Source organism: Mirounga leonina, unplaced genomic scaffold (genome assembly GCF_011800145.1).
Source record: "Mirounga leonina isolate KUSES-001 unplaced genomic scaffold, KU_Mleo_1.0 Mir_268, whole genome shotgun sequence".
NCBI classification, from domain to species: domain Eukaryota; kingdom Metazoa; phylum Chordata; class Mammalia; order Carnivora; family Phocidae; genus Mirounga; species Mirounga leonina.
The window spans coordinates 8,188,352-8,211,284 of record NW_023270649.1 but is presented as its reverse complement, the minus strand read 5'-3'; the positions used below and the strand labels follow the sequence as shown (position 1 = coordinate 8,211,284).

The 22,933-nt window shown below is 40.0% G+C and overlaps 1 protein-coding gene and 1 long non-coding RNA gene across 2 annotated transcripts in view; both read left to right on the top strand.

The window, feature by feature from the left end:
- Positions 1–22,933, top strand: part of ARHGAP6 (Rho GTPase activating protein 6) — a 474,790-nt gene that overhangs the window by 36,201 nt on the left and 415,656 nt on the right. The window lies entirely within an intron of this gene.
- On the top strand, positions 6,190–22,169 carry LOC118026705. Its single transcript, XR_004683659.1, has 3 exons — positions 6,190–6,199; positions 20,915–20,917; positions 22,082–22,169. It is a non-coding gene; the product is annotated as an uncharacterized LOC118026705 (long non-coding RNA).

Below are 22,933 nucleotides of genomic sequence, written 5' to 3'. Positions count from 1 at the left end.
AAAACAATACTAGGACACACAAAACATGGGCAATCATGTGATGATGAAAATAAAGTTCACTTTAGCTTTTTAGGGAAGAGAGGACTCCAGTTTATCTTGATGAGCATTTTACTTAAAGACATAATGTTACAGCACAGACATAGTGCAAGATCTGTTATCTGTGCATATTTGAAGCGATCGATCAGAGATTTCCAGAGGCCTGAATTATTTGAAGTGCTGTCTCTCTTCCCTGTACATGACTGATATGTCCTTTAGCCCAAAGGTGATTATCAACTCTCTTCAATATAGCTCTTTCCAGCATTTTAGAAACACAGTGTCAGGCAGTCCCATGGGCTCTTTCACTGTTATTTCATTTTATCCTCTCAATAACCCAAGTACATTTCACTTTTCAACTTTAGTGATGAGGAAATGGGCCCCCAAAGGTGGCATTACTTGCTTAACATTGCAGAGCTGATCCAAGGTCACTGCAGGATTGAAACCTGAATTCACCTAACTTCAAAGCTTGGCTCAGAGTATTTTCTCTTACTGCTAAAGGGAGAGTGTCATCTTTCTCTAACTCATTGACTGTTTTCTATCCCTAATTCCTCCTCCACTTATCCAAATAGGGAACAAAATCTATGCATTCATTCACCTTTCCATCCACCCATCCATCCATTCAGCCATCCTCCCTCTCATTCACCATTAATTCAAACATCAAATATTTATTGAGCACCTGCTCCATACTCATCATTAGGCTAACTGTGCCAGGCATTAGGCACACCGATTTACAGTTGTAAACAGAAGAGAAATGGTCCCTCTCCTCAGAGACATCACAGTCCTTTTTTTTTTTTTTTAAACCTGCCAGAGCCACGTGGAGGATGAATTTTATTTGCCTGCAGATCTCTAGGGCCCAGGCATCCACATCACATATGGAGTTAGGTGTCTGCGTGGTTCACAGTCTGCCCATTCAGAAGTCACTTGAATTGGATTGCTTGAATATTTTGCTTTTACAAATAGTCTGAATAGTGGAATGAAGATCTTATAATTTGATTTTTTTAATTGAAGGATGACAAATATACTGGACATCAGCTTTATTTTTAAGTAAGGGTAACACTTTGTATATTTTTCTCCGAGCTACCAAACACATGCCAAATGTTGCTAACAATTCTCTTTATCTTTCTCTCTCTCTCTCTATATATATCTTTATATATCTCTATAAATCTATTTATATATAAATAAAACATTTGGTTATATATTTTTCTTGATCCTATCTGAACAGATTTTTATCTGTTGCTTGTTTTGAGAGAACAGAAGCTAGCAGGGGGTAATTAATAGACTTGAACTCTAGGGTGAATAGACGACATGCATACTTTGGGGGAGCCTCAGATTCTTTTCAAAGGACTTTGCTGGTGAAACTTGCAAGTGCCGTGGGGCTGCTCAGGAGAAGTTTTGTTTTGGTAGTAGTTACTGGTTAGGCTCTGTAAATTTTCCTTTCGGACGTTTGGCTGGTTCTCAGAAATTGCCTTTAAGAATTGTATTTTGTGAGTTAAGAGCAGAAGCTATTATTAGCTGTATGTTTGTGGTTGAAACATGAGGTCAGATTTGGCAGGGAACTCTTAAGGGTGTGTGAAGGGGAACCTCAGCCCAGCCTTCCTGCTGCCACTCGGTGCCTTGGGGAACAGCTTATTCCTGGGCACAGAAAGAATGATTTGTCTTCCAATTTGTGAGAGCATGTGCTTTAATAATGGAATGCTGCCTTTGGGAGCTAGGAGTGACTTGTGACAAAGTTCTTTTAGAATTCAATGTCCTAATGAAGATATATATAATATTCATATTCATAATTGCTTTATTAGGTCAGGGACCATGTTGGTCTTGTTCTTATTGTACCCCAGCTCCAAGTGCACTGCTTGGCATACATAATAAATATTTATAGAATGAATGAGCGATTTAGAAATGACAAGAAAGAGCAGGTTTAGAAAAGATTAAGGACATACGTTAAATGGAAGAGTAGGGGTTTGTAGTTGGAGCACGTTTCTAGGTCAAGCACTTCCAAATGATGGCAAATATCCAGGGTGAGGTGACCATCCTCATGAATGGCAACATTGGAATAAATGCAAAGTTCTCTGGACCCGAGAACATGGAGAACCATGAGGTTATGGGCCGCATTGATGTTGAGGTCAGTACAGGTAATGGCAGACAAAGGGGGTGGAGGTGGAGGAAAGTAGGCAAGCCCCCTCCTTTCCTAGCTCTCTTTTGGGATGAACTAAGTAATTTTGTATAGATTGTGAAGATATGAGACTTGCAAGACCCGCTGTCCAACTTCTGTGTGCACACACGCGCGCACACACACACACACTGTAGTATTTGAAGCATCGGAGGTGATCACATGACAATAATAAACACTCCCTGTGGGCACATGACCTAAATTAGCCATGTTTGGGAGCTATGGGGTGATTAGTACACGTAATTATTTTCTGCTGATAGCAAAACAGGAAATATTCATATACATTTGAAATATTCAAACAGGGAGAGAACAGTTCTACTTTTGCCAAGCTATCTTTGTATCCATTTTGTGGAAAAGGTTCCATGTTAGGGAAGAGGAGTTGATTTGTTCATTGCCTGCTTGTTTTGATGTAGCAGGTTTTGGTGGTATTTTCAAGGGAGCTTTGGAGGAAGTGGTTACCATTTTTCCAGTTGGCAAGTGCTACCTGAAATTGTGTATGGTTAGAATTTCTGTGTGTGTGTGTGTTGTGTGTGTGTGTGTGTGTGTATGGTTAGAATGCTCTGATAATCAACTTGCTGTAGAGTACCACACAAGGGAACATAGTCTTGCTGCTCTGTGTACAGATGTGAAATATAAAAAGAATATAGCTATTTTAAAAGGAAGCTTTTGCAAAAAGAGATTGGTAAGGCTTTCAGTAAGAAATCCTTTAAGTTCTCAACAGTAGATAATAATGCAATTCTCTTTTTACAGATTCATTTGTATTTTTACTGAATCAGAAGATGATGTTGGGGGACAGTTGCGTTTTCAATGTAACAGTAATATAATTTTCTCTGTAGCTTTCAAATAATTGTGAAATCATTTTGTGATTTCTATTTCAGAAGCTTAGCTATGACAGCAAAATCATAAATACTTTCCCCATGTCAAACATTTTAGGTGACACTCAGATCCACCTAGTACATTTTGTTTTCCTCTAAAATCTCAAATATTACACAAGCCAGTCCTTTTCAAAGTTGTGGCTTAATAAACAATTGGATAGCAAAGTGATTTATTGCACAGAAAATGGCTCATCTTCATTCTGCTTTTCTCAAATTTACAGTGACATTCGGTACACTTTTATACTACATCATTAATGGAAGTTTACCTATGGGTCTAAAAGTAGAAACAAAAGACAGTGAGTTGACTGGAAAAATAACCTTTAGAATTTGAATTTTGTGGAAACAGTGGCTTTGTTCTGAATGCTCTGTGAGACCCAAAGGCTCAGAGGTTGCAAATGCCAGTCTGCACTGCACAGGGGAAGTGGTTTCTACAGTAACAGTAACAATCATCACTTAATAAGGGATTATTACCTATGAGACCAGGTACTTTGTGAATTTGGTCAGTATCCTGATTGGTCCTCCCCTGAATCTTATGTAAATTCTGTTCATCTCACAGATAGGAAACTGAGGCCCAGAGATCAGATAAGATAGTCAAAGTCACAAAGCCAGTAAGGGCAGAGGCAACACTGGAAGCTGGGTTTGTGTTCTCATCACTTTGACCTCATGACGTGGTCGCTACCACCGTGTTCTTATTCATTCCAAGTGGGAGAAACGATCATAAAGGCAGTTTATTGTGACCAGTGTACTTAATGGCTAACCTCAGCATTTTTACATGTTTAAAAAAAACTCATTATTTTATAGGTTGCAACATGTTTTCTTTGCTCATCATAATTCTAATTATTCATGTTATCTGATACATAGTATTCTATGTTATGTGTATAATATCAATTCATTCCTCCCTTTTCCTATTGATGAACAGGGTATTCTTCAAAATTCTCTTGGCTGTTCTCAGACTCTCATTTCATATAAATTTTATGATAAGCTTAGTAAGTTCGAGCAATCATGTTGCAGTTTTGTTTGGAATTGCTTTGAATTTATATATTAATTTAGGAAAATTGACATGTGCATGATAATGAGTCTTTCTATCATGAAATGGTATATATCTCCATTCACTGAAGTAACGTTTTATGTTATTAGTGATATTTTACAATTTTCTCAACTTAACTTGTACTAATTATATTACGTGTATTTCCAGGGATCTTATAGTTGTCACTGATATTTTGTGTATTTTCTTCCTAAGTGGTTATTACTGGTATACGGTAAGGCTCTTAATTTTTGTGTGTGGATCTTGATTCAGCAACCTTGCTGGATTCTCTCATGTGTTCTAATAGTTTTCTGTAAATTCTTCAGATTTCCTGTGAGAGATCATCATATCTTCACTAGTATGGGCTATTTAATCTCTTCCTTTCTAATTCTTACATCTCTTAACTCTTTTATTTTTGCTTTGTTTTGTTTACATTGATTATGGCCTTCAAAAAAGGTTGGAGTGAAAGTGGTGATCTAATATTTTGTCTTATGCTTATCAAGTTAAAAGGGTCTTTTAAAATTCTTATTTGCTAAGAGTTTTTAAAATAATGAGTAAGTGATGAATTTTAGGGAATTTTTTTTCCTGACTGCAAGGAGATGCAGATACGGTTTTTCATCCTTAATATATATTAATGTGGTATATTAAATTTTTAGCTTTTTTAAAGATTTTATTTATTTACTTGGCAGAGAGAGACACAGCGAGAGAGGGAACACAAGCAAAGGGAGTGGGAGAGGGAGAAGCAGGCTTTCTGCTGAGCAGAGAGCCCGATGCGGGGCTCGATCCCAGGACCCTGGGATCATGACCTGAGCCAAGGGCAGATGCTTAACGACTGAGCCACCCAGGTGTCCCTAAATTTTTAAGATTTTTTAAAAAACGAACCATCCTTGCTTTATTGATATGCACAGTAGATTAAACAGAATGTTCTATATTTTCTTTCAGACTTTGGCATCTATATTCATTGGCAGGTAGGTCTCCAATTTTAGCTTTTTATACAGTCCTTATCAAATTGGTATGAGGAGCATTCTAACTTCATTCAGAGAATTGGTGGGTTTTTTGTTGTTGTTGTTGTTTTTACATTTTTTGAAGTTGTTTGAACAAACTGTAAAACCATCTAGGCCTGGTTGTCATTTTTAAGGGCGTATTTCTAGTTACCAATTAGATTTCTTTTTTTTTTTTTAAGATTTTATTTCTTTATTTGACAGAGAGAGAGAGAGAGAGAGAGAGCACAAGCAGGGGGAACGGCCGGCAGGCAGAGGGAGAGGGAGAAGCAGGCTCCCCGCTGAGCAGAGAGCCGGATGCGGGGCTCGATCCCAGGACCCTGGGATCATGAGCTGAGCCGAAGGCAGATGCCCAACTGACTGAGCCACCCAGGCACCCCCAATTAGATTTCTTTAATGGTTATTTATTTGTTCTGGTTTTCTGTTTCTTCATTACCAATTTTCATAATTTACATGTTTCTTTGAAATTATTCGTTTTACCCAAGTTTTAAAATTTCTTGTGTTGATATTATTTTTATGACTTAAAATCTTTGCTGTATTTGTATTTTTTACATTATTAATATTGTATACATGTATATTTTCTCTAGGTATATCTTAAACTTAAGGTTTTCCTTTTTTTTTTAAAGATTTTATTTATTTATTTGACGGAGAGAGACATAGCGAGAGAGGGAACACAAGCAGGGGGAGTGGGAGAGGGAGAAGCAGGCTTCCCACTGAGCAGGGAGCCCGATGCGGGGCTCGATCCCAGGACCCTGGGATCATGACCTGAGCCGAAGGCAGACACTTAACAACTGAGCCACCCAGGCACCCCGGTTTTCCATTTTATTAGTTTGCTTTTTAGTAAAAAGGTAGCTTTTGGTTTTACATATCTTTTATTATATCATGTTTTCTATATCATTAATTTCTGCTTTTCTCTTATATTCTGTTTTTTTTTCCATGTAATATTCTTTTATTTGTTCATGAAAGTGTATTGAGGATATATCATAGACCAGGCACTGTTGAGATATTTGGCATACAATTAGAAGACAACTTCAGGAATTATTAGAAATTGTGTAGTTCATGGTTCAATGTCTCCTTTGCAGTTTTATCAACAAATGTTAAAGGTAACATAGAACATATTTCTCTGGCTTATAAATAGTAAGATTTTACCTGGGCTGTTGATAAATGCTATGTTTTTGTTCCATTCTGTTTGTTGAATATCTAGGTTGAAAAACTTGGCATAGATCCATGGAGAAAATGCAAAATATTTTCTGGGAACAGCTAAAACTTTAATACATATGTATTTCAAGGCTAAGATTTTATACTTGTGACTGCTACATAATTTTTGCTAATTAATTGAGCAAAAAGATACCTTAAAACCTTTGGTCAAGGATGCAGAATATTGATTTCCCTCCATTCCTTGTTTTGTAGATAAAGTAGTTAAAGCGATCTCAGTTTTGTCCAGGATACAACGGTTCTCCCCATTCTGTTTTTTTTGGTGGTTTTATTCTCTTTACCTTTCCCCTTATGTTTGATATCTCTTTCTTTGAAGAGTTTTTTTTTGTTTGTTTGTTTCTTTGGTACATTGTTTCTGTCTATAATTGATTTATTCTGGTCATTCTGAGTTTCTATACGCTTGTTCTTGCCAGTCTTTCTTTTGTCTCTGTACTTGAAAATAGAATTTTCTCTTTTAGTGAAAGTAAAAGCAATATATTGGAGTACCTGGGTAGCACAGTTGGTTAGGCGTCTAACTTCAGCCCAGGTCCTGATCCTGGGGTCCTGGGATCAAGCCCCACATCGTCATCTTCATAGGGCTCCCTGCTCATGGGGGAGTCAGCTTGCCCCTCTCCCTCTGCCCCTACCCCCACTGATGCACTCTCTCTCTCTCTCCAATAAATAAATAAAATCTTTAAAAAGGCAATATATTAAGGTAGGGATTATAAGGTAAACTATTAATATTGCTGAACTCAAGGGCATTTGCCATTTTTGCGAGTGGTACGGCTTTACTGTTGTGGCAACGTCACTTTGTTTTCCATCTACAAGAAACACAAATGCTTCATTTCTTTTGTCCCACACCTTTCCTCCAAGTTCACATTTCTTCTTGCTGAAATAAATCCTTGAATAGTTCTTCTAGTGAGTGCCTGTGAGTGCTAAACATTCTTAATATTTTATGCTATCATTATTTTGCCCTCAATATCGCATGATAGTATCCAGGAATAAAATTCTGTATTGACAGTAATGTTTCATCATCAGTGTAAAGGTCTTGCTCCAGGTTCTTTTATCAAATTTTGTTGCCGATCAGAAATCGGCTGTGAGTCTGATAGTCACTTTTTTTAGGTTAAGCTACCAGTTGTCTCTGCTGACTTTTAATACTGATATTTTTCAGTTTTACTAAAATATGTCTAAGTGTGGGATTTATTCATATTCATGCTGCTGATTACTAATAGTGCACTTTCAACTGAGGATTTTCATTTTTCCTTGATAATGGAAAAAGAACTATTGTATATTTATGTGCAAATACTTCTCTTTAGTTGTTTCAGACTTCTGGTTTTTGAAATCTCTATCAGGAGGTTCTAAATCTCTAATAAGTCTCTGAAGTTGGAGATTCTCAAGCCATCCCCCTGATTCTTAAATGCTCTTTAACAATTTTAAATTTCTTTTTCTCTTTTTGCTGGCTTCTGGGCAAATTTCTTGGTACCAAAATCTAATTTACTAATTTACTCTTCAGCTTTTTCAGGTCTAAAGATTATCCTAGCCTTTGAAATTTTAATTTAATTAATTAATTAATTATTTTTTTAAAAATTTTATTTATTTATTTGTCAGAGAGAGAGCAAGCGAGCACAAGCACAGTGAGTGGCAAGCAGAGGGTGAATCAGGCTCCCTGCTGAGCAAGGAGCCTGATGCGGGACTCGATCCCAGGACCCTGGGATCATGACTGGAACCCAAGGCAAACGCTTAACTGACTGAACCACCCAGGCATTCCTGAATTTTTTATTTTAAAACTGATAAATTTTTTCTAATTTTCAGTTTATTTCTTTTTCTCATTTTTCCTGTCCATTCCTCCCTTCTGCCCAATTTTGTGTCATAATTTCTTCCATTTTTGTAGATGTGATCTTATCTTTTATATTCCTGAACATTTTAAACATACTTCTTTTTAAGTTCTTGTCAAGCTATTTTGTAAAATTATTTTCACTGGAGTGAACTCACTTATGAATATTTATATTATTGGCTGTCTTTTTCAGTGTTACATTTCTTAACAGGTCTTGAGATTTGGGTTCATAGGCTAATTTTGAGTGAAATTTTTTGTTTGTGTTTTTCAAGCTCTCTCTTGCTCATTTGTTTTTGCGTTTTCATTCTCTTTACTGTCTTTCTCTCTCTCTCTCTTTAATGGGCAACTCTCTGTGTCTTGACTCTTTCAGTTGACGTCTACCTGGGTCCCCAGGACAGAACCATGTCCTGTATGGTGGTTTGGAGCTCCAGTGAAATGAGAAATAATGCAGAGCCAGTCTCCAAGCCAGTAGCAGCCTGATTCAGATTTTGGTCTAGATAGGCTGTATTGATGCCTCCTGCTAGGTCTTCAGCTTCATGTAACCCAGGATTTCTTGATAGGGAAACTCTTGACAGTTTGGACTAGATGGTTCTTTGTCGTGAGGGGCTATATTGTGCATTGTAGGATGTTTAGCGGCATCCTTGGCCTCTACTGATTATGTACTAGTAGCACGTCTTTTTCTTCAGTTATGACAACCCAGAATGTCTCCAGACATTGCCAAATATTCCCTGGGGAACAAAGTCCTGTCCTCCTCCTTCATAACCAATGGTATAATCTGTAAATCCAGGAATCAGTTGTTAATAGCTTATTTTAACTTCCTTTTAATAAGCAGCTGGTTCTAAATCCTGTCCAGCTTTAAGCCTAAAGCCTGGGTTCAGTCCTTCATATTAAGTAGAGAACTTTTAATCCCCCACTGGAAAGAAATTCCCACTTCTTGCTGCCTGTTTAAGGCCCTGGCACCCAGCCGACTGTGACTTCACACTCACCATTACTGGTGAGGATATATATCTTAGTTTGTATTTTGCTGTTACCTTTTTAAGAAAGATTTATTTATTTATCTTAGAGAGAGAGCACAGGCGCGCATGCGAGCCAGGGGAGGGGGCAGAGGGAGAGGGAAAGAATCTCCCTGTTGAGCGTGGAGCCCAACTCGGAGCTTGATCTCACGACCCTGAGATCATGACCTCAGCTGAAATCAAGAGTTGGACGCTTAACCGACTGAGCCACCCAGGCACCCCTTTTCTGTTATCTTTTGGTGTTTTCTTTTTATATTTCATTGATCATAACTATATATTTAGAGCAGAGGGGACACAATGCAGCATGAACTTAAAACTCTTTCTTACCTAGAAGTCATAGAAGAAAGGTTTGCAAAAAATGTTTGAGTTTTTTTTTTTTTTTTTTTTTAACTGAGTTTGAGGTTTGTTGTTTTTTTTTCCCCCTTGGCACAGGCATGTCCTGGAGATATTGTGAGTTCAGTTTCAGACGACCACAGTAAAGTGAATGTTGTAATAAAGTGAGTCAAATGATTTTTTGGTTTCCTAGTGCATATATAAGTTATGTTTACACTATACTGTAGTCTATTAAGTGTACAATAGCATTATGTCTAAAAAAGCAATGTGCATACCTTAATTAAAAATACTTAATTGCTAAAAAATGCTAACCATCATCTGAGCTTTCGGCCAGCATAATCTTTTTGCTGGTGGAGGGTCTTGCGTCAATGTTGAGGGCCGCTGACTGATCAGGGCAGTGGTTGTTGAAGGATGGGGTGGCTGTGGCGATTTCTTCAAATAAGAAAACAATGAAGTTTGAAGCATATACTGACTCTTCCTTTTACAAATGATTTCTCTGTACCATGCAGTGCTGTTTGATAGCATTTTACCCACAGTAGAACTTCTTTAAAAGTTGGAGTCAATCCTCTCAAACCCTGCCACTGCTTTATCAACTAAGTTTGTCATTTTCTAAATCTTGTCATTTCAACGGCCTTCACAGCATCTTCACCGGGAGTAGAATCTGTCTCAAAAGACCACTTTCTTTGCTCATCCATTTCTTTGCTCATCTTTGCACCTCCTCATCTGTTCAAGTATTGTCATAAGATTGCAGCAATTCAGTCCCATCTTCAGGCTCCACTTCTAATTCTAGTTGTCTTGCTGTTTCCACCACATCTGCAGGTACTGCCTCCACTGAGGTCTTAAACCCTTCAAAGTTATCCATGAGAGTTGAAGTCAACTTCCTCCAAACTCCCGTTAATGTTGATATTTTGACCTCTTTCCACAAATCATGAATGTTCTTAATGGCATCTAGAATGGTGATTTCTTTCCAGAAGGTTGTCAATTGAGTTTGCCCAGATCCATCAGAAAAATCACTATTTATGGCAGCTATAGCCTAGGAAGTGTATTTCTTCTTCTTCTTTTTTTTTATTTCCGTTTTGTATTGAGAAAAACTATATTCCTATCTCATACTACTTGGTAGTAACAGTTCCTTTTTTATGATTATAACATTTTCTTTTTTTAAAATTTAAATTCAGTTAGCCAATATATAGTACATCATTAGTTTCAGATGTAGTATTCAATAATTCATCAGTTGCATGTAACACCCAGTGCTCATCACATCACGTGCCCTCCTTAATGCCCATCACCCAGTTACCCCATCCGCCACCCAACGCCCCTTCAGTAACCCACAGTTTGTTTCCCAGAGTTAAGGGTCTCTCGTGGTTTGTCTCCCTCTCGGATTTCTTCCCATTCAGTTTTCCCTCCCCTCCCTTGTGATCCTCCACACTCTCTCTTATATTCCGCATATGAGTGAAACCATATGATAATTATATTTCTCTGATTGACTTATTTCACTTAGCATAATACCCTCTAGTTCCATCCACACCGACGTAAATGGTAGGTATTCATCCTTTCTGATGGCTGGGTAATATTCCATTGTATATATAAACCACATCTTCTTTATCCATTCATCTGTCAAAGGACATCTTGGCTCTTCCACAGTTTGGCTATTGTGGACATTGCTGCTATGAACATTGGGGTGCATGTGCCCCTTCGGATCACTACATCTGTATCTTTGGGGTATATACCCAGTAGTGCTGTTGCTGGGTCGTAGGGTAGCTCTATTTTTAACATCTTGAGGGACCGCCATACTGTTTTCCAGGGTGGCTGTGCCTGCTTGCATTTCCATCAACAGTGTAAGAGGGTTCTATTTTCTCCACATCCTCACCAACATTTGTTGTTTTTTGTCTTGTTAATTTCAGCCATTTTAACTGGTGTATGGTGGTATCTCATTATGGTTTTGATTTGTATTTCCCTAATGCCAAGTGATGTGGAGCATTTTTTTATGTGTCTGTTGGCCATTTGTATGTCTTCTTTGGAGAAATGCCTGTTCATGTCTTCTGCCCATTTCTTGACTGGATTATTTGTTTTTTGGGTGTTGAGTTTGGTAAGTTCTTTATAGATCTTGGATCCCAGGCCTTTATCTGATATGTCACTTGCAAATATCCTCTCCCATCCCGTAGGTTGCCTTTTAGTTTTATTGACTGTTTCCTTTGCTGTGCAGAAGCTTTTTATCTTAAATAGTAAGACTGGAAAGTCAAAATGACGCCTTGATCCATGGGCTGCAGGATGGATGTTGTGTTAGCAGGCATGAAAACAACATTAATCTCATTGTACATCTCCATCAGAGCTCTTGGGTGACCAGGGGCATTATCAGTGAACAGTAATATTTTGAAAGGAATCTTTTTTTCTGAGCAGTAAGTCTCAACAGTGGGATTAAAATATTCAATAAACCGTGGTATGAACAGATGTGCTCTCATCCAGGCTTTGTTGTTCCATTTATAGAGCACAGGTAGAGTAGATTTAGCTTAATATTTAGGGGCCCTAGGATTTCCCAAATGGCAAATGAGTATTGCTTTCAATTTAGGGGCTAATGTAGCCCCAGCTGCATTAGCCCCTAACAAGAGAGTCAGCCTGTCCTTTGAAACTTTGAAGCCAGGCATTGACTTTGCCTCTCTAGCTATGAAAATCCTAGGTGGTATCTTCTGATATAAGGCTGTTTTGTCTACATTGAAAATCTGTTGTGTAGAGTAGCCACCTTCAGCAGTCACCTGAGTTGGATCCTCTGGATCACTTGCTGCAGCTTCTCCATCAGCACGTGCTGCTTCACTTTGCACTCTGATGTTATGGAGTCGGCTTCTTTCCTTAAACCTTATGAACCAACCTCTGCTAGTTTCAGACTTTCCTTCTGCTGCTTCCTCATCTCTCTCAGCCTTCATAGAACTGAAGAGAGTACGGGCCTTGCTCTGCATTAGGCTTTGGCTTAAGGGAAGAAAACTTTCTCCGTATCAGCAATAAGGCCGTTTTACTTTATCATTCATGTGTTTATTGGAGTAGCAGGTTTTTTTTTTTTTTAAAGATTTTATTTATTTATTTCAGAAAGAGAGAATGAGAGAGAGCACATGAGAGGGGGGAGGGGCAGAGGGAGAAGCAGACTCCCTGCCGAGCAGGGAGCCCGATGCGGGACTCGATCCTGGGACTCCAGGATCATGACCTGAGCCGAAGGCAGTCGCTTAACCAACTGAGCCACCCAGGCGCCCAAGTTTTTTTTTTTTTTTTTTTTAAGATTTTATTTAGTTATTTGACAGAGAGCGGGAGAGAGAGTGAGAGAGCAAGAGCGCAAGTACACAAGCAGGGGTAGAGGCAGAGGGAGAAAGAGGTTCCCCTACTGAGCAGGGAGCCTGACGGGAGGCTCGATCCCAGGACCCTGGGATCATGACCCGAACCGAAGGCAGATGCTTAACCAACTGAGCCACCCAGGTACCCCTGGAGTAGCACTTTTAATTTCCTTTAAGAACTTCTCCTTTGCATTCACAATTTGCCTGTTTGGTGCCAGAGGCCTAGCTTTTGGCGTATGTTGTCCTTTGACATGCCTCCCTCACTAAGCTTAGACATTTCTAACTTTTGATTTAAAGTGAGACGTGCGACTCTTCTTTTCACTTGAACACTTAGAGGCCATTGTAGGATTTTCAACTGGGTTGATTTCAATATTATTGTGTCCCAGGGAATAGAGAGGCCCAAGGAGAGGGAGAGAGATGGGGGGAATGGCCAGTCGGTGGAGTAGTCAGAACATACACACTTAACAATTAAGTTTGCCATCTTATATGGGAGTAGTTTGTGGCACCCCAGAACAGTTACCATAGTAACCTCAAAGATCACTGATCACAGATCACCATAACAAATATAATAATAATGAAAAGGTTTGTAATACCATGAGGATTACCAAAATGTGACACACAGACACAAAGTGAACAAATGCTGTTGGAAAAATTGTACCAATAGACTTGCTCGATGCAGAGTTGCCACAAACCTTTAATTTGTAAAAAAAAACCCCACTATCTGTGAAGTGCAGTAAACGAAGTATGCCTATAGTTCAATTCCTTTAGATACTTCTTAAAAAAAGATTTATTTACTTATTTGAGAGAGAGAGAACAAACGAGTGAGCACGAGTGGGAGGGACGGAGTGAGAGGGAGAGAGAATCTCCAGCAGACTCTGCGCTGAGCAGGGAGCCCGACTCAGGGCTCGATCTCATAACCCCAAGATCACAACCTGAGCTGAAACCAAGAGCTGGACGCTCAACCCGCTGTGCCACTCAGGCGCCCCTAGATACTTTCTTATTACTTTCTTGCCCCAGCTTGATTATGATTTCGTTTCATCCTTTTTTTTTTTTTTTTTGAATTTACAACAAGGCCTCCATAAACCTGCTTTATTTTTAGCCAAATTCTACATTTGTAGTATTGACCAGGCTAACTCTAAACTCTAAAGCCTCTGATATTTCTGGATGACTTGTACAGATGTCTCTCTCTGACTTTATGTATTATCTCTGTGACTGAGTACAGACATTGCATGTTGCAAATGAAGACAAGGAGATTGTCCTGCAAAGTAAGAAGTAAAGTGCTTCCTGTAGTTTTAATGCAGAAGGACAGTGAAGACTATGAGGGAGAAGAGGGCAGCAGGAGGTTTAGACCTCGCTGGAAAATCTTCAGGAATGAAGGGAAATGTAGCCAACTTGGAACCTACCCCAGCCCTTTCCCTCCATGTTAAAGTTAGTTAAGTCAATTCCAGTGCCTATTTATAGTTAAGCCTTGCTTTTGATTAATGATGTTGGACAGTGATAGGAGAGGGGGAGGGGGCTCCTAGGAAGAAGGGAGGAGGCAAAGCTGCAGAAGTTGATATGCTGATCTGTTGTTTGGATCCTACTCTTCCTCACACACATATTTCTGGCCAAATGTAATGAAAATTATTTTTATTAGAGGGCAATAATCTGTGTCAACATTTTCACTACAAGCCAAGTGAAGACATCAAATCCCTAAGCGCTGAATAAACTATAGGACAAATCACGCTGCTCTTTTTCATTGAGTCATCAGACATGCATTGTCACGGACACAACCTAAGATTTTAAAAGTCTTTATAAATTATGCTTTTATATGGTAACAAAAATGAAATTAATAAAACAATCCTGTATGAATGCTTAAGCGTAGATTGTTTTTGAGCTTTAAAGAGCCATAGAGACACACAGCTGGTCTGATATATTGTGAAGGAGAAAACCACGATTTGAGAACCCAAGGGACTTGCTTAAAGCTGCATAGTATCTTGGTTCCGGAACAGGGGCTAGATCCTTTGTCTTCCACCTAAGCTCTTGCTACTTCTGCCCAAAAGAGAATCAATTTTAATTTTGGTAGCTAGCCATAAATACTTTTCTGGTTGACTTATGTTCTCTGCTTTTAAAGTTGGAAATAGATTAAAGTTTATAGTTCTCATAAATTAGCTTCAGTTACTAAGGAGATTAGTGTATTATTAATCCCTCCTATTTAAAAAAATTTTTTTTACCCAAGCCCACCTTCCTTGAAATGTGATATTATCCAAAGGATTAACTCTCCAGCTATGCACTCAAACACAGAGGCTTGTGAATAGGGATGGTCTGCATTTTAAAAATCTTCATTTGCCTGGTAATCACATGGGTTTAGATATTATTGTAAAGTCGAGAGACTTAACAGTGACCTTGCTCGGCCTTCACTTAGGTGTTTAGCTAAAATGTCCTCTTCTTTGTATATGTAATTGTTGTTCACTTACAGCAATTTGCGTTTGTTTTGGAATTTCAATAGCATAGGTTAGGTAGTGACCATCCATCTATGAGACACAGTATTGTGTATGAATATGTATGTCGTATAGGACAATCAATTTTTTATTCTTTAGCTTCCTATATTTTTTCTCTTTAGTGATTTCTACTTGCGGCACCATGTATGTTGTGCAAATCAGTTATCCATGCATGGACCCAGTACGGTTTACAGTAATTCACTGGGTAAAGTAGTTTTGGTAAATGCATTGTATTATAAATGTGGAGATGGTATAGACTCCCAGAATATGTCAGCTCTCAGTGAGTGTGCTTAATCAAAGTCATATAGATTTCTCCTTCCTAAAATGAAGTCATATATTTTGGTAGAAATTTCAATTTTGAAGGACAGCCGATGTGCAGCATAAGCCATCTGTGTGTTTATAATGCTGGATTAGTTTCCTATGCTGCTGTAACAAATTACCACAGACTTAGTGGCTTAAGACAGCACAAATTTATTATCTTACAGTTCTGGAAGCCAGATGTCTGAAATGGGTATCAATGGGTGAAAACCAAGGTGTTGGCAGTGCTGTGTTCCTTCTGGAAGCTCTAGAGAAGAATTCATTCTAGAAACTGCGTGCACCCTTGGCTTGTGGCCCCTTTCTTCATTTTCAAAGCCAGCAGCATAGCAAGCACCTTTCAGTTTCTCTTGGACACTGTTTTTGTCATCACATCTCCTCTGACCCTCCTGCCTCCCTCTTTTCCTTATAAGGATCCTTGTGATTATTTTGAGCCCACCCAGATAGATAGTCCAGGATCATCTCCTTAACTCAAGGTCCTTAACTTAATCACATCTGCAAAGTCCCTTTTGCTATGTAAGGTGACGTATTCATTGGTTCCCAGTAAGAGGCTGGGGACATCTTTGTGGGGGCTATTATTTTACCTGTCACAAATTGGAAGACTGTTTTGAAATAGCCTGTTGTCCTGCTGCTTTGCATAGTGGATATGACATACACTGTTTCAACGAGATTCTTTCTTTCTTTCTTTTTTTTTAAGATTTTATTTATTTATTTGCGAGAGAGAGAATGAGAGAGAGCACATGAGAGAGGGGAGGGTCAGAGGGAGAAGCAGACTCCCCGCCGAGCAGGGAGCCCGACGCGGGACTCGATCCCGGGACTCCGGGATCATGACCTGAGCCGAAGGCAGTCGCCCAACCGACTGAGCCACCCAGGCGCCCTCAACTAGATACTTTCTGCAGCAACAATCTCTATAGCACCAGTATCCAAAGAAATATAATGCAAGCCACAGGTGTAAGTCACATACAGAATTTTAAATTTTCTCATAGCCACATTAAAAAAAGTAAAAAGAAACCAATGAAATTGATTTTCCTTATATATTTTATTTAATGCAGTAGATCCAAAATATTATCATGTCAACATGCAATCAATATAAAAACATTGAGGGAATTTATATGCTTTATTTCACACTGTCTTCCAAACCCAGAGTTCTCTTGGTATGGACTAGACACGTTTTGTGCACTCAGTACTTGCATGTGACTCATGGCTTTTACGTTGGAAAGCACAGCCCTGTGGCCAAAGTTTTTATAATTCCCTACCTATTTAAGAGCTAGGTTGTCTACTCAAAGACAATGTGATATGATGGTGAACACATTGGACCAGATCACGGTTTCTCAACTTCAGCACTGTTGACATTCTGGGCCGTAATTCTGGGTTATGGAGGGCTGTCCTGTATATAATGGTATGTTTAGCCACATACCTGGTCTTTTGTACTAGATGCCAGGAGCACCTCTCCCCCAGTTGCAACAACCAAAAAATGCCTCCCATTATTGTCAAAAATTCTCCTAGGGGGCGAAATTGCCCCTGACTGAGAACCACTGGACTGGGTACAGAAGGCTTGGGTTTGAATTCAGTTCTCCATACATTACTTTGCAACCTTGAGGCCTTGAGAGAGCCACTGGAACTTGTTAAAATACTTTCATCCTTTTTTTAAAAAAAGATTTTATTTGTTTATTAGAGAGAGGGCAGAGGAGGAGCAGAGGGCCAAGCCGACTCCGTGCTGAGTGCAGAGCCCTATGAGGGGCTCGATCCCACGACCCTGAGATCACGACCTGAGCTGAAACCAAGAGTTGGACGCTTAACTGACTGAGCCACCCAGGTGCCCCTACTTTCATCCTTTTTAGAATGGGTAAAATATTATCTAGGTTGACTGAACATCAAAAGAGACAGTACAGATAAAATAAATGACAGGTAGTCTGCAAGAGGAAGTCAGCGGTATTTATATTTTATTTATGTTTAGAACTTGAATTTAAGTACAGCTATTTCAGTAGAGATGTAGTTTCTCCTAATTTTTTTCTTATTCAAAAGATGTTCTATTTATGACAATTGGATTATATCTTGACAGGCTGTTTTAGGTATTTTGTTTTCTTGGCTGGTGGTGCTTGTGGGAATGCAAAAATAAATAGAACTGGGTCTTTTCAGTAGATGAACCAACTGTGAAATAACTGGGAGTTGCTTTGTGGCCTTCTCAGCTCTCGTCGGGTGCAGCTTGCCCAAAGACTCACAAAGATGCTCTTTAAACTACTTGGATTGATCTTAACAGTTAATGAACACCGGTTCCTGTCAGGAACGGTGCTAGGTCCTGGGAGTAGAAAAAAGAATGAGGCAAGGTTCTCTCCCTCAGAGTGCTTTGAAGAGTCACAGGAGAAAACCGTCAGCACTAATGAAGAGTATTCAGATGGAAGTAGTACTTGGAAAAGAGTCAGGGGAACGGAAAGAGAAGGTTCAGTTTGCAAAACGGGAGTTGGTGGGGGGAAGGTCTGAGAAGGATGCAGAATGAAAAAGTGCTTGGACAGGCTCAACATTCGCAGAAATGGAGCATGGCATGGAGGAGAGGCACAGAAAAGGGGTTAAGTGGGAGCATAGCCTTCATGGGAGAGGTGGGTCCCCTTCTGAAAAGGGCAATTCTTGGGAGAAGGAGTCAACTGGGAGTCCTTAGCAGCCAGTGTGCACAGAGCTGGGAGTGGGTCTGTCAGGGTGAGGGAGCTAGGAAGCCACGCCACAAAATCCACCTTACAGGTTCCAATGTCTCTCATCCTTTTCTCTTAAGGAGGCTTTTTTAGACATTTTTTCCATAATTGCCACCCCCCCATGAAATTTTAATAGCAAAGATGTAGTGTATGTATGTCTGTACTTGATACATAAAAAAGAGTAAATTTTTTTCTCCTCTCCCAAGAATCAGTTTTCACCCTGTTGGTGGCAATATTGCCCCATTGAGAATGTATGCACTAAGCCCATCACTCATGATTGTGTTCTTGTCCTTGGTTCCCTTGACTCATAAAGGCCTTGAGAATAATTTTGTGTTTCAGGGATTGCCCTGAAAACAATCCTTTTCCCAAGCCTCGAGGGAAGAGACTGGAATTGGAGATTCTGAGAAGTGCAGGGTCTGTGATCCTGCTTGGGTGCCATGTGTCTGGCCAGCGGGTCCTTAAGGTAGGGGTTAGAACGGAGTTGGCTTTGTGGGCCATGGAGAAGGGTAAGATTGCTGAATTTGACAGATAGGGAAGTGGGTGCTGCCAGCAAAGTTGCCTGCCCTCAAATGGACCATGTGAGCCCGTGGTGCAAGGAGCCCTGGATGAGGCGCCATGATGGCCTGGAGACCAGAACCCTTCCTGTTTCTTGCCAAGTGCTCTTGGCTTCCTCTGGGTTTATTAGAAACAGGCTCAGCTAAAAATAAAGTAGGACCTTGTTTTTGCTTCTGCTGTTTTGTTTTTTTTTTAATGCATGGAGTCTTCTCAGAAACCTAGAGGCGGCCGATGGAGGTGGATGACAGGCAGGGTTTAGCCCAGAGCTGTCAAACACCACTCTTCCTAAAAGTGTGATTCTCTTTCCTCGTTTCCAAAGAATAGCAACTGGGACACAGACTATAGTGCCAGAAGTATGATGGGATTGACACTCAGAAGCCTTAGAGTTTCATTGTAGATTGTGAAGTACGGACTAAAAAATGTGAGGAGCTCTCAAATTTGTCCTTTATCACCTACTATAAGAAGCTCCGTCAAGGCTTTCAATAACTTTATGTGCTAGTTAGGATTTTGGTTGTTAGTAACCTAAGCTGATGGAACTAGCTAAAGGGCATTTTGTAAAAGTATGTAGAGATATCTGTGGATCACAAGAGCAGGGATAGAGGCAGATCTCAAGAAAAGGCTGGAACCTAAAATTAGAATTATATATGTATTATCCTGGAGTCTCAGATTGCTATGCATCTGCTTTATTCATCTCCTCCTGTTCACAATCCTTTTCCGATTCTTGGTTCCCACAGTGGCCAAAAGGTAGTCTACTCTCAGAGGTTGTATCACCTGGGCCCTGCTCCACACGGAACCTGGTAACAGCCCTTCAGCCTTCTAGGCCCAGTTCCCGGATGCAAGAATACAATTGGTCTTGCTTAGGTTGGTTGAATGCTCCAGGTTGGTCAGCTGTAATGCAACAGACATAGCTGCTGGGGGCCAACCCCTGAGGTGGGAGTGGGGTGGGTAGGTGAACAGATGATGGGTCCCAGAGAAAATAACAATGAATTGTTGGCTTCTGAAGGTATCTGCCACAGACAGTGATCACTGGTTTTCCCACCTGGGATAAATCATTCAATTTTAGGAAATTATGGGCATTTTGAGTAATGGAAGTGTTACTGTTTAAACAATGTTCTTTCCTTATTTTATGTCTCTAGCTGGTAGACTTAGTTGGTTGGTATATAACCAAGGGATAAGAACTTGATATGAGTTTAATTTTCAGATGCAGACTTTATTCTTAATTCTTAAGCCAGAATTCATATAAATATCTACTATGGATCCAGAGGGGGTGAGCGGGAATGCAGAATGATTAGGAACAGGGTAGAGTGATGGTCACCAGGGCTTGTGGCGGGCGGGGGGAGGGATGGGGAGATGCTGGTCAAAGAGTGCAAATTTTCAGTTATAAAATGAATAAGTTCTGGGGAGCTCATATACAGCATGATGATTATAGTTAATAATACTGTCTTATTATATACTTGAAAGTTTCTAAGGGAGTAGATCTTAAATGTACTCACCACAAAAAGGAAATGGTAATTATGTGACGTGATGGAGGTGCTAGCTAATGCTGGGATGGGGATCACTTTGCAGTATGTAAGTGTATCAGATCAACACATTGTGCACCTGAAACTCACACAATGTTAGATGTCAATTATATCTCAATTACCTGGGAAAAAAAGGATTCAGAAGGATTAGCTGGCTGACACCACTTACTGAAATAACAACACTGAAACGCCGTCTCTGTGGATACTGAGTTACAGTAGAACTCTCCTCTGTGAAAACCGTTCTTTCTTCCCATCTCAAGTGCTGGGACCCAATAAATATTTGTAGTATGTGTAGTGACAGCTCACTGGATCAGAGGTGGACACTTGACCCAAGATGGCCAATCTGTTTTTCTCGTCTGAAATTTAGAATTGAAATTGGGAGACATCAGTCAGTTTGGGTGCCTACAATGTGCCAGAAGCTAGAGGTTATGTGTACAGTGTTGAACAAGAGAGAGGTCATTGCTCCTATAAAAGCTGGCGTTTTGGCAAGCAGTTATGTTCAGCCGTGTGCAGATGAATACTTGCATGGAATTATAATGACTTTTACTTCCTCCCAAGGCCAGGACGTGCGGCCCTTCTAGTTCTGTGAGATTGAGACACCGCAATATCTTTCCAATGATCGTATTCAGACAGTTAAGCCAGTTAGAAGTGAATTTTTTTTTTTTTTTTACTTACAACCAAAAGAGTGTGTGCGTATCTCTATATGTGAAATGGTTTTGATTATTTGTATACTGATTGGTTAGCCTCCCTCTTTTAAAAAAGGGGGTAAGTTCCTTGAGGGTATGTATGGGCCTCATCTGTTTTTAGTATTTTTCTGTTCCCGGACTGAACACCGTGTTTGGCACATACAGGCACTCAGTCGTCATTGCGTGTTATCTGGTGTCCTGAGCACTCCGTGGTATGGGGTGAGTCTTAGGTGGAAAGTGGGGGGCAAGGAGTGAAAGGAGATGTCAAGAGGGGGTGACATGGGGCGCCTGGGTGGCTCAGTCGGTTAAGTATCTTCCTTCAGCTCAGGTCATGATCCCAGGGTCCTGGGATCCAGCCCTGAGTCGGGCTCCCTGCCCAGCGGGGGAGTCTGATTCTCCCTCTACTCCTTCCCCCTGCTCATGATCTCTCTCTCTCACTCTCTCTCTCAAATAAATAAAAAAAAATATATAAAAATCTTAAAAAAAAAAAAAGGGGGATGTAATGTTGTTGGTTTGAATTGAGAAAAGTCATTGGGCGCTTCTTTTTGGAAGGTTCTGTTGGAAGATTTTTCCTTAGTTTCTGGGTGAATGTTAGGCCAGCACATGTAAATTACTAGATTCTTTCTCTTTTAAAAAATTTTTTATTTATTTGAGAGAGAGAGAGTGAGCAAAGAGAGAGAGCACAAGTGGGGGGAAGGGAGGCAGAGGGAGAAGCAGGCTCCTGCTGAGCAGGGAACCCAATGCGGGACTCAATCCCAGGACCCTGGGATCATGACCTGAGCCGAAGGTAGACACTTAACCGACTGAGCCACCCAGGTGCCCCTAGATTCTTTTTTTAAAAAATATTTTGCTTATTCATTTGAGAGAGAGAGAGCGAGAGAGCATGGTGGCAGGTGGGGCGGGGGGAGAGGCAGAAGGAGAGGGAGACGCAGGGGGGAGAGGGAGACATAGAGGAAGAGGGAGACTCCCTGCTGAGGAGAGGGCTCGGTCCCAGGACCCCAAGATCATGACCTGAGCCAACGCTAAACCATCTGAGCTATCCAGGTGCCCCATAAATGATTAGATTCTTATTAGGTCCTAAATGATTCCTTTGGAAAGATAAGCTTTAGCAACTACACCTTTCACCTGAAGGAGAATAATCCTATTTATTCCTCATTGTGTGCTCTGTCAGGAGCAAGGATGCTGAATACCTCTTTTTTCTCATTATTATGTTCAGAAATATATCTATACTCCATTTCAGTAAGTACATTATGCCCTGGCTTCTTGCTGTTTCTTTTGAAGGTGCATTTTTGTCCACTTCTAAAGATTTTCTATTCCCTTATAAAGTGTTTTCTCCAACGGATTCATGTTAATTGTTCCCTTTGTTTGTTAGAAAAGTTGTTTTTAAGGCCCTAGCTCTAGGAATCTTCCTTAGGCTATGATGGATTATATGAAAACCACCTGATGGAAAAGAATACATATTTAGAATTAAACTATAAAAACAAATATTCACAGCAGCATTATTCATAATAGCGAAATAATGGAAACAACCCAAATATCCATTGACTGATAAATGGATAAATGTGGTAATCCACAAAATGGAATATTATATGGCAGTAAAAATTAGTGAAGTAATGATAGATGCTGTGACATGGATGAAACTTGAAAACATGATGCTAAGTGAAAAGAAGCTGTTCACAAAAGACTACATATCGTATGGTTGCATTTCTACAAAATGTCCAGAATAGACAAATCTGTAGAGATAGAAAGTAGATTAGTGATTGCTGGGGGCTAGGGACAGGTGGATGGAGGGAATGGGGAGTGACTGCTCATGGGTCTGGGCTTTCTTTCCAAGTAGATGAAATGTTTTACAATTGAGTGTGGTGGTGGTGGCACAACTCTCTGAATCCACTAAAA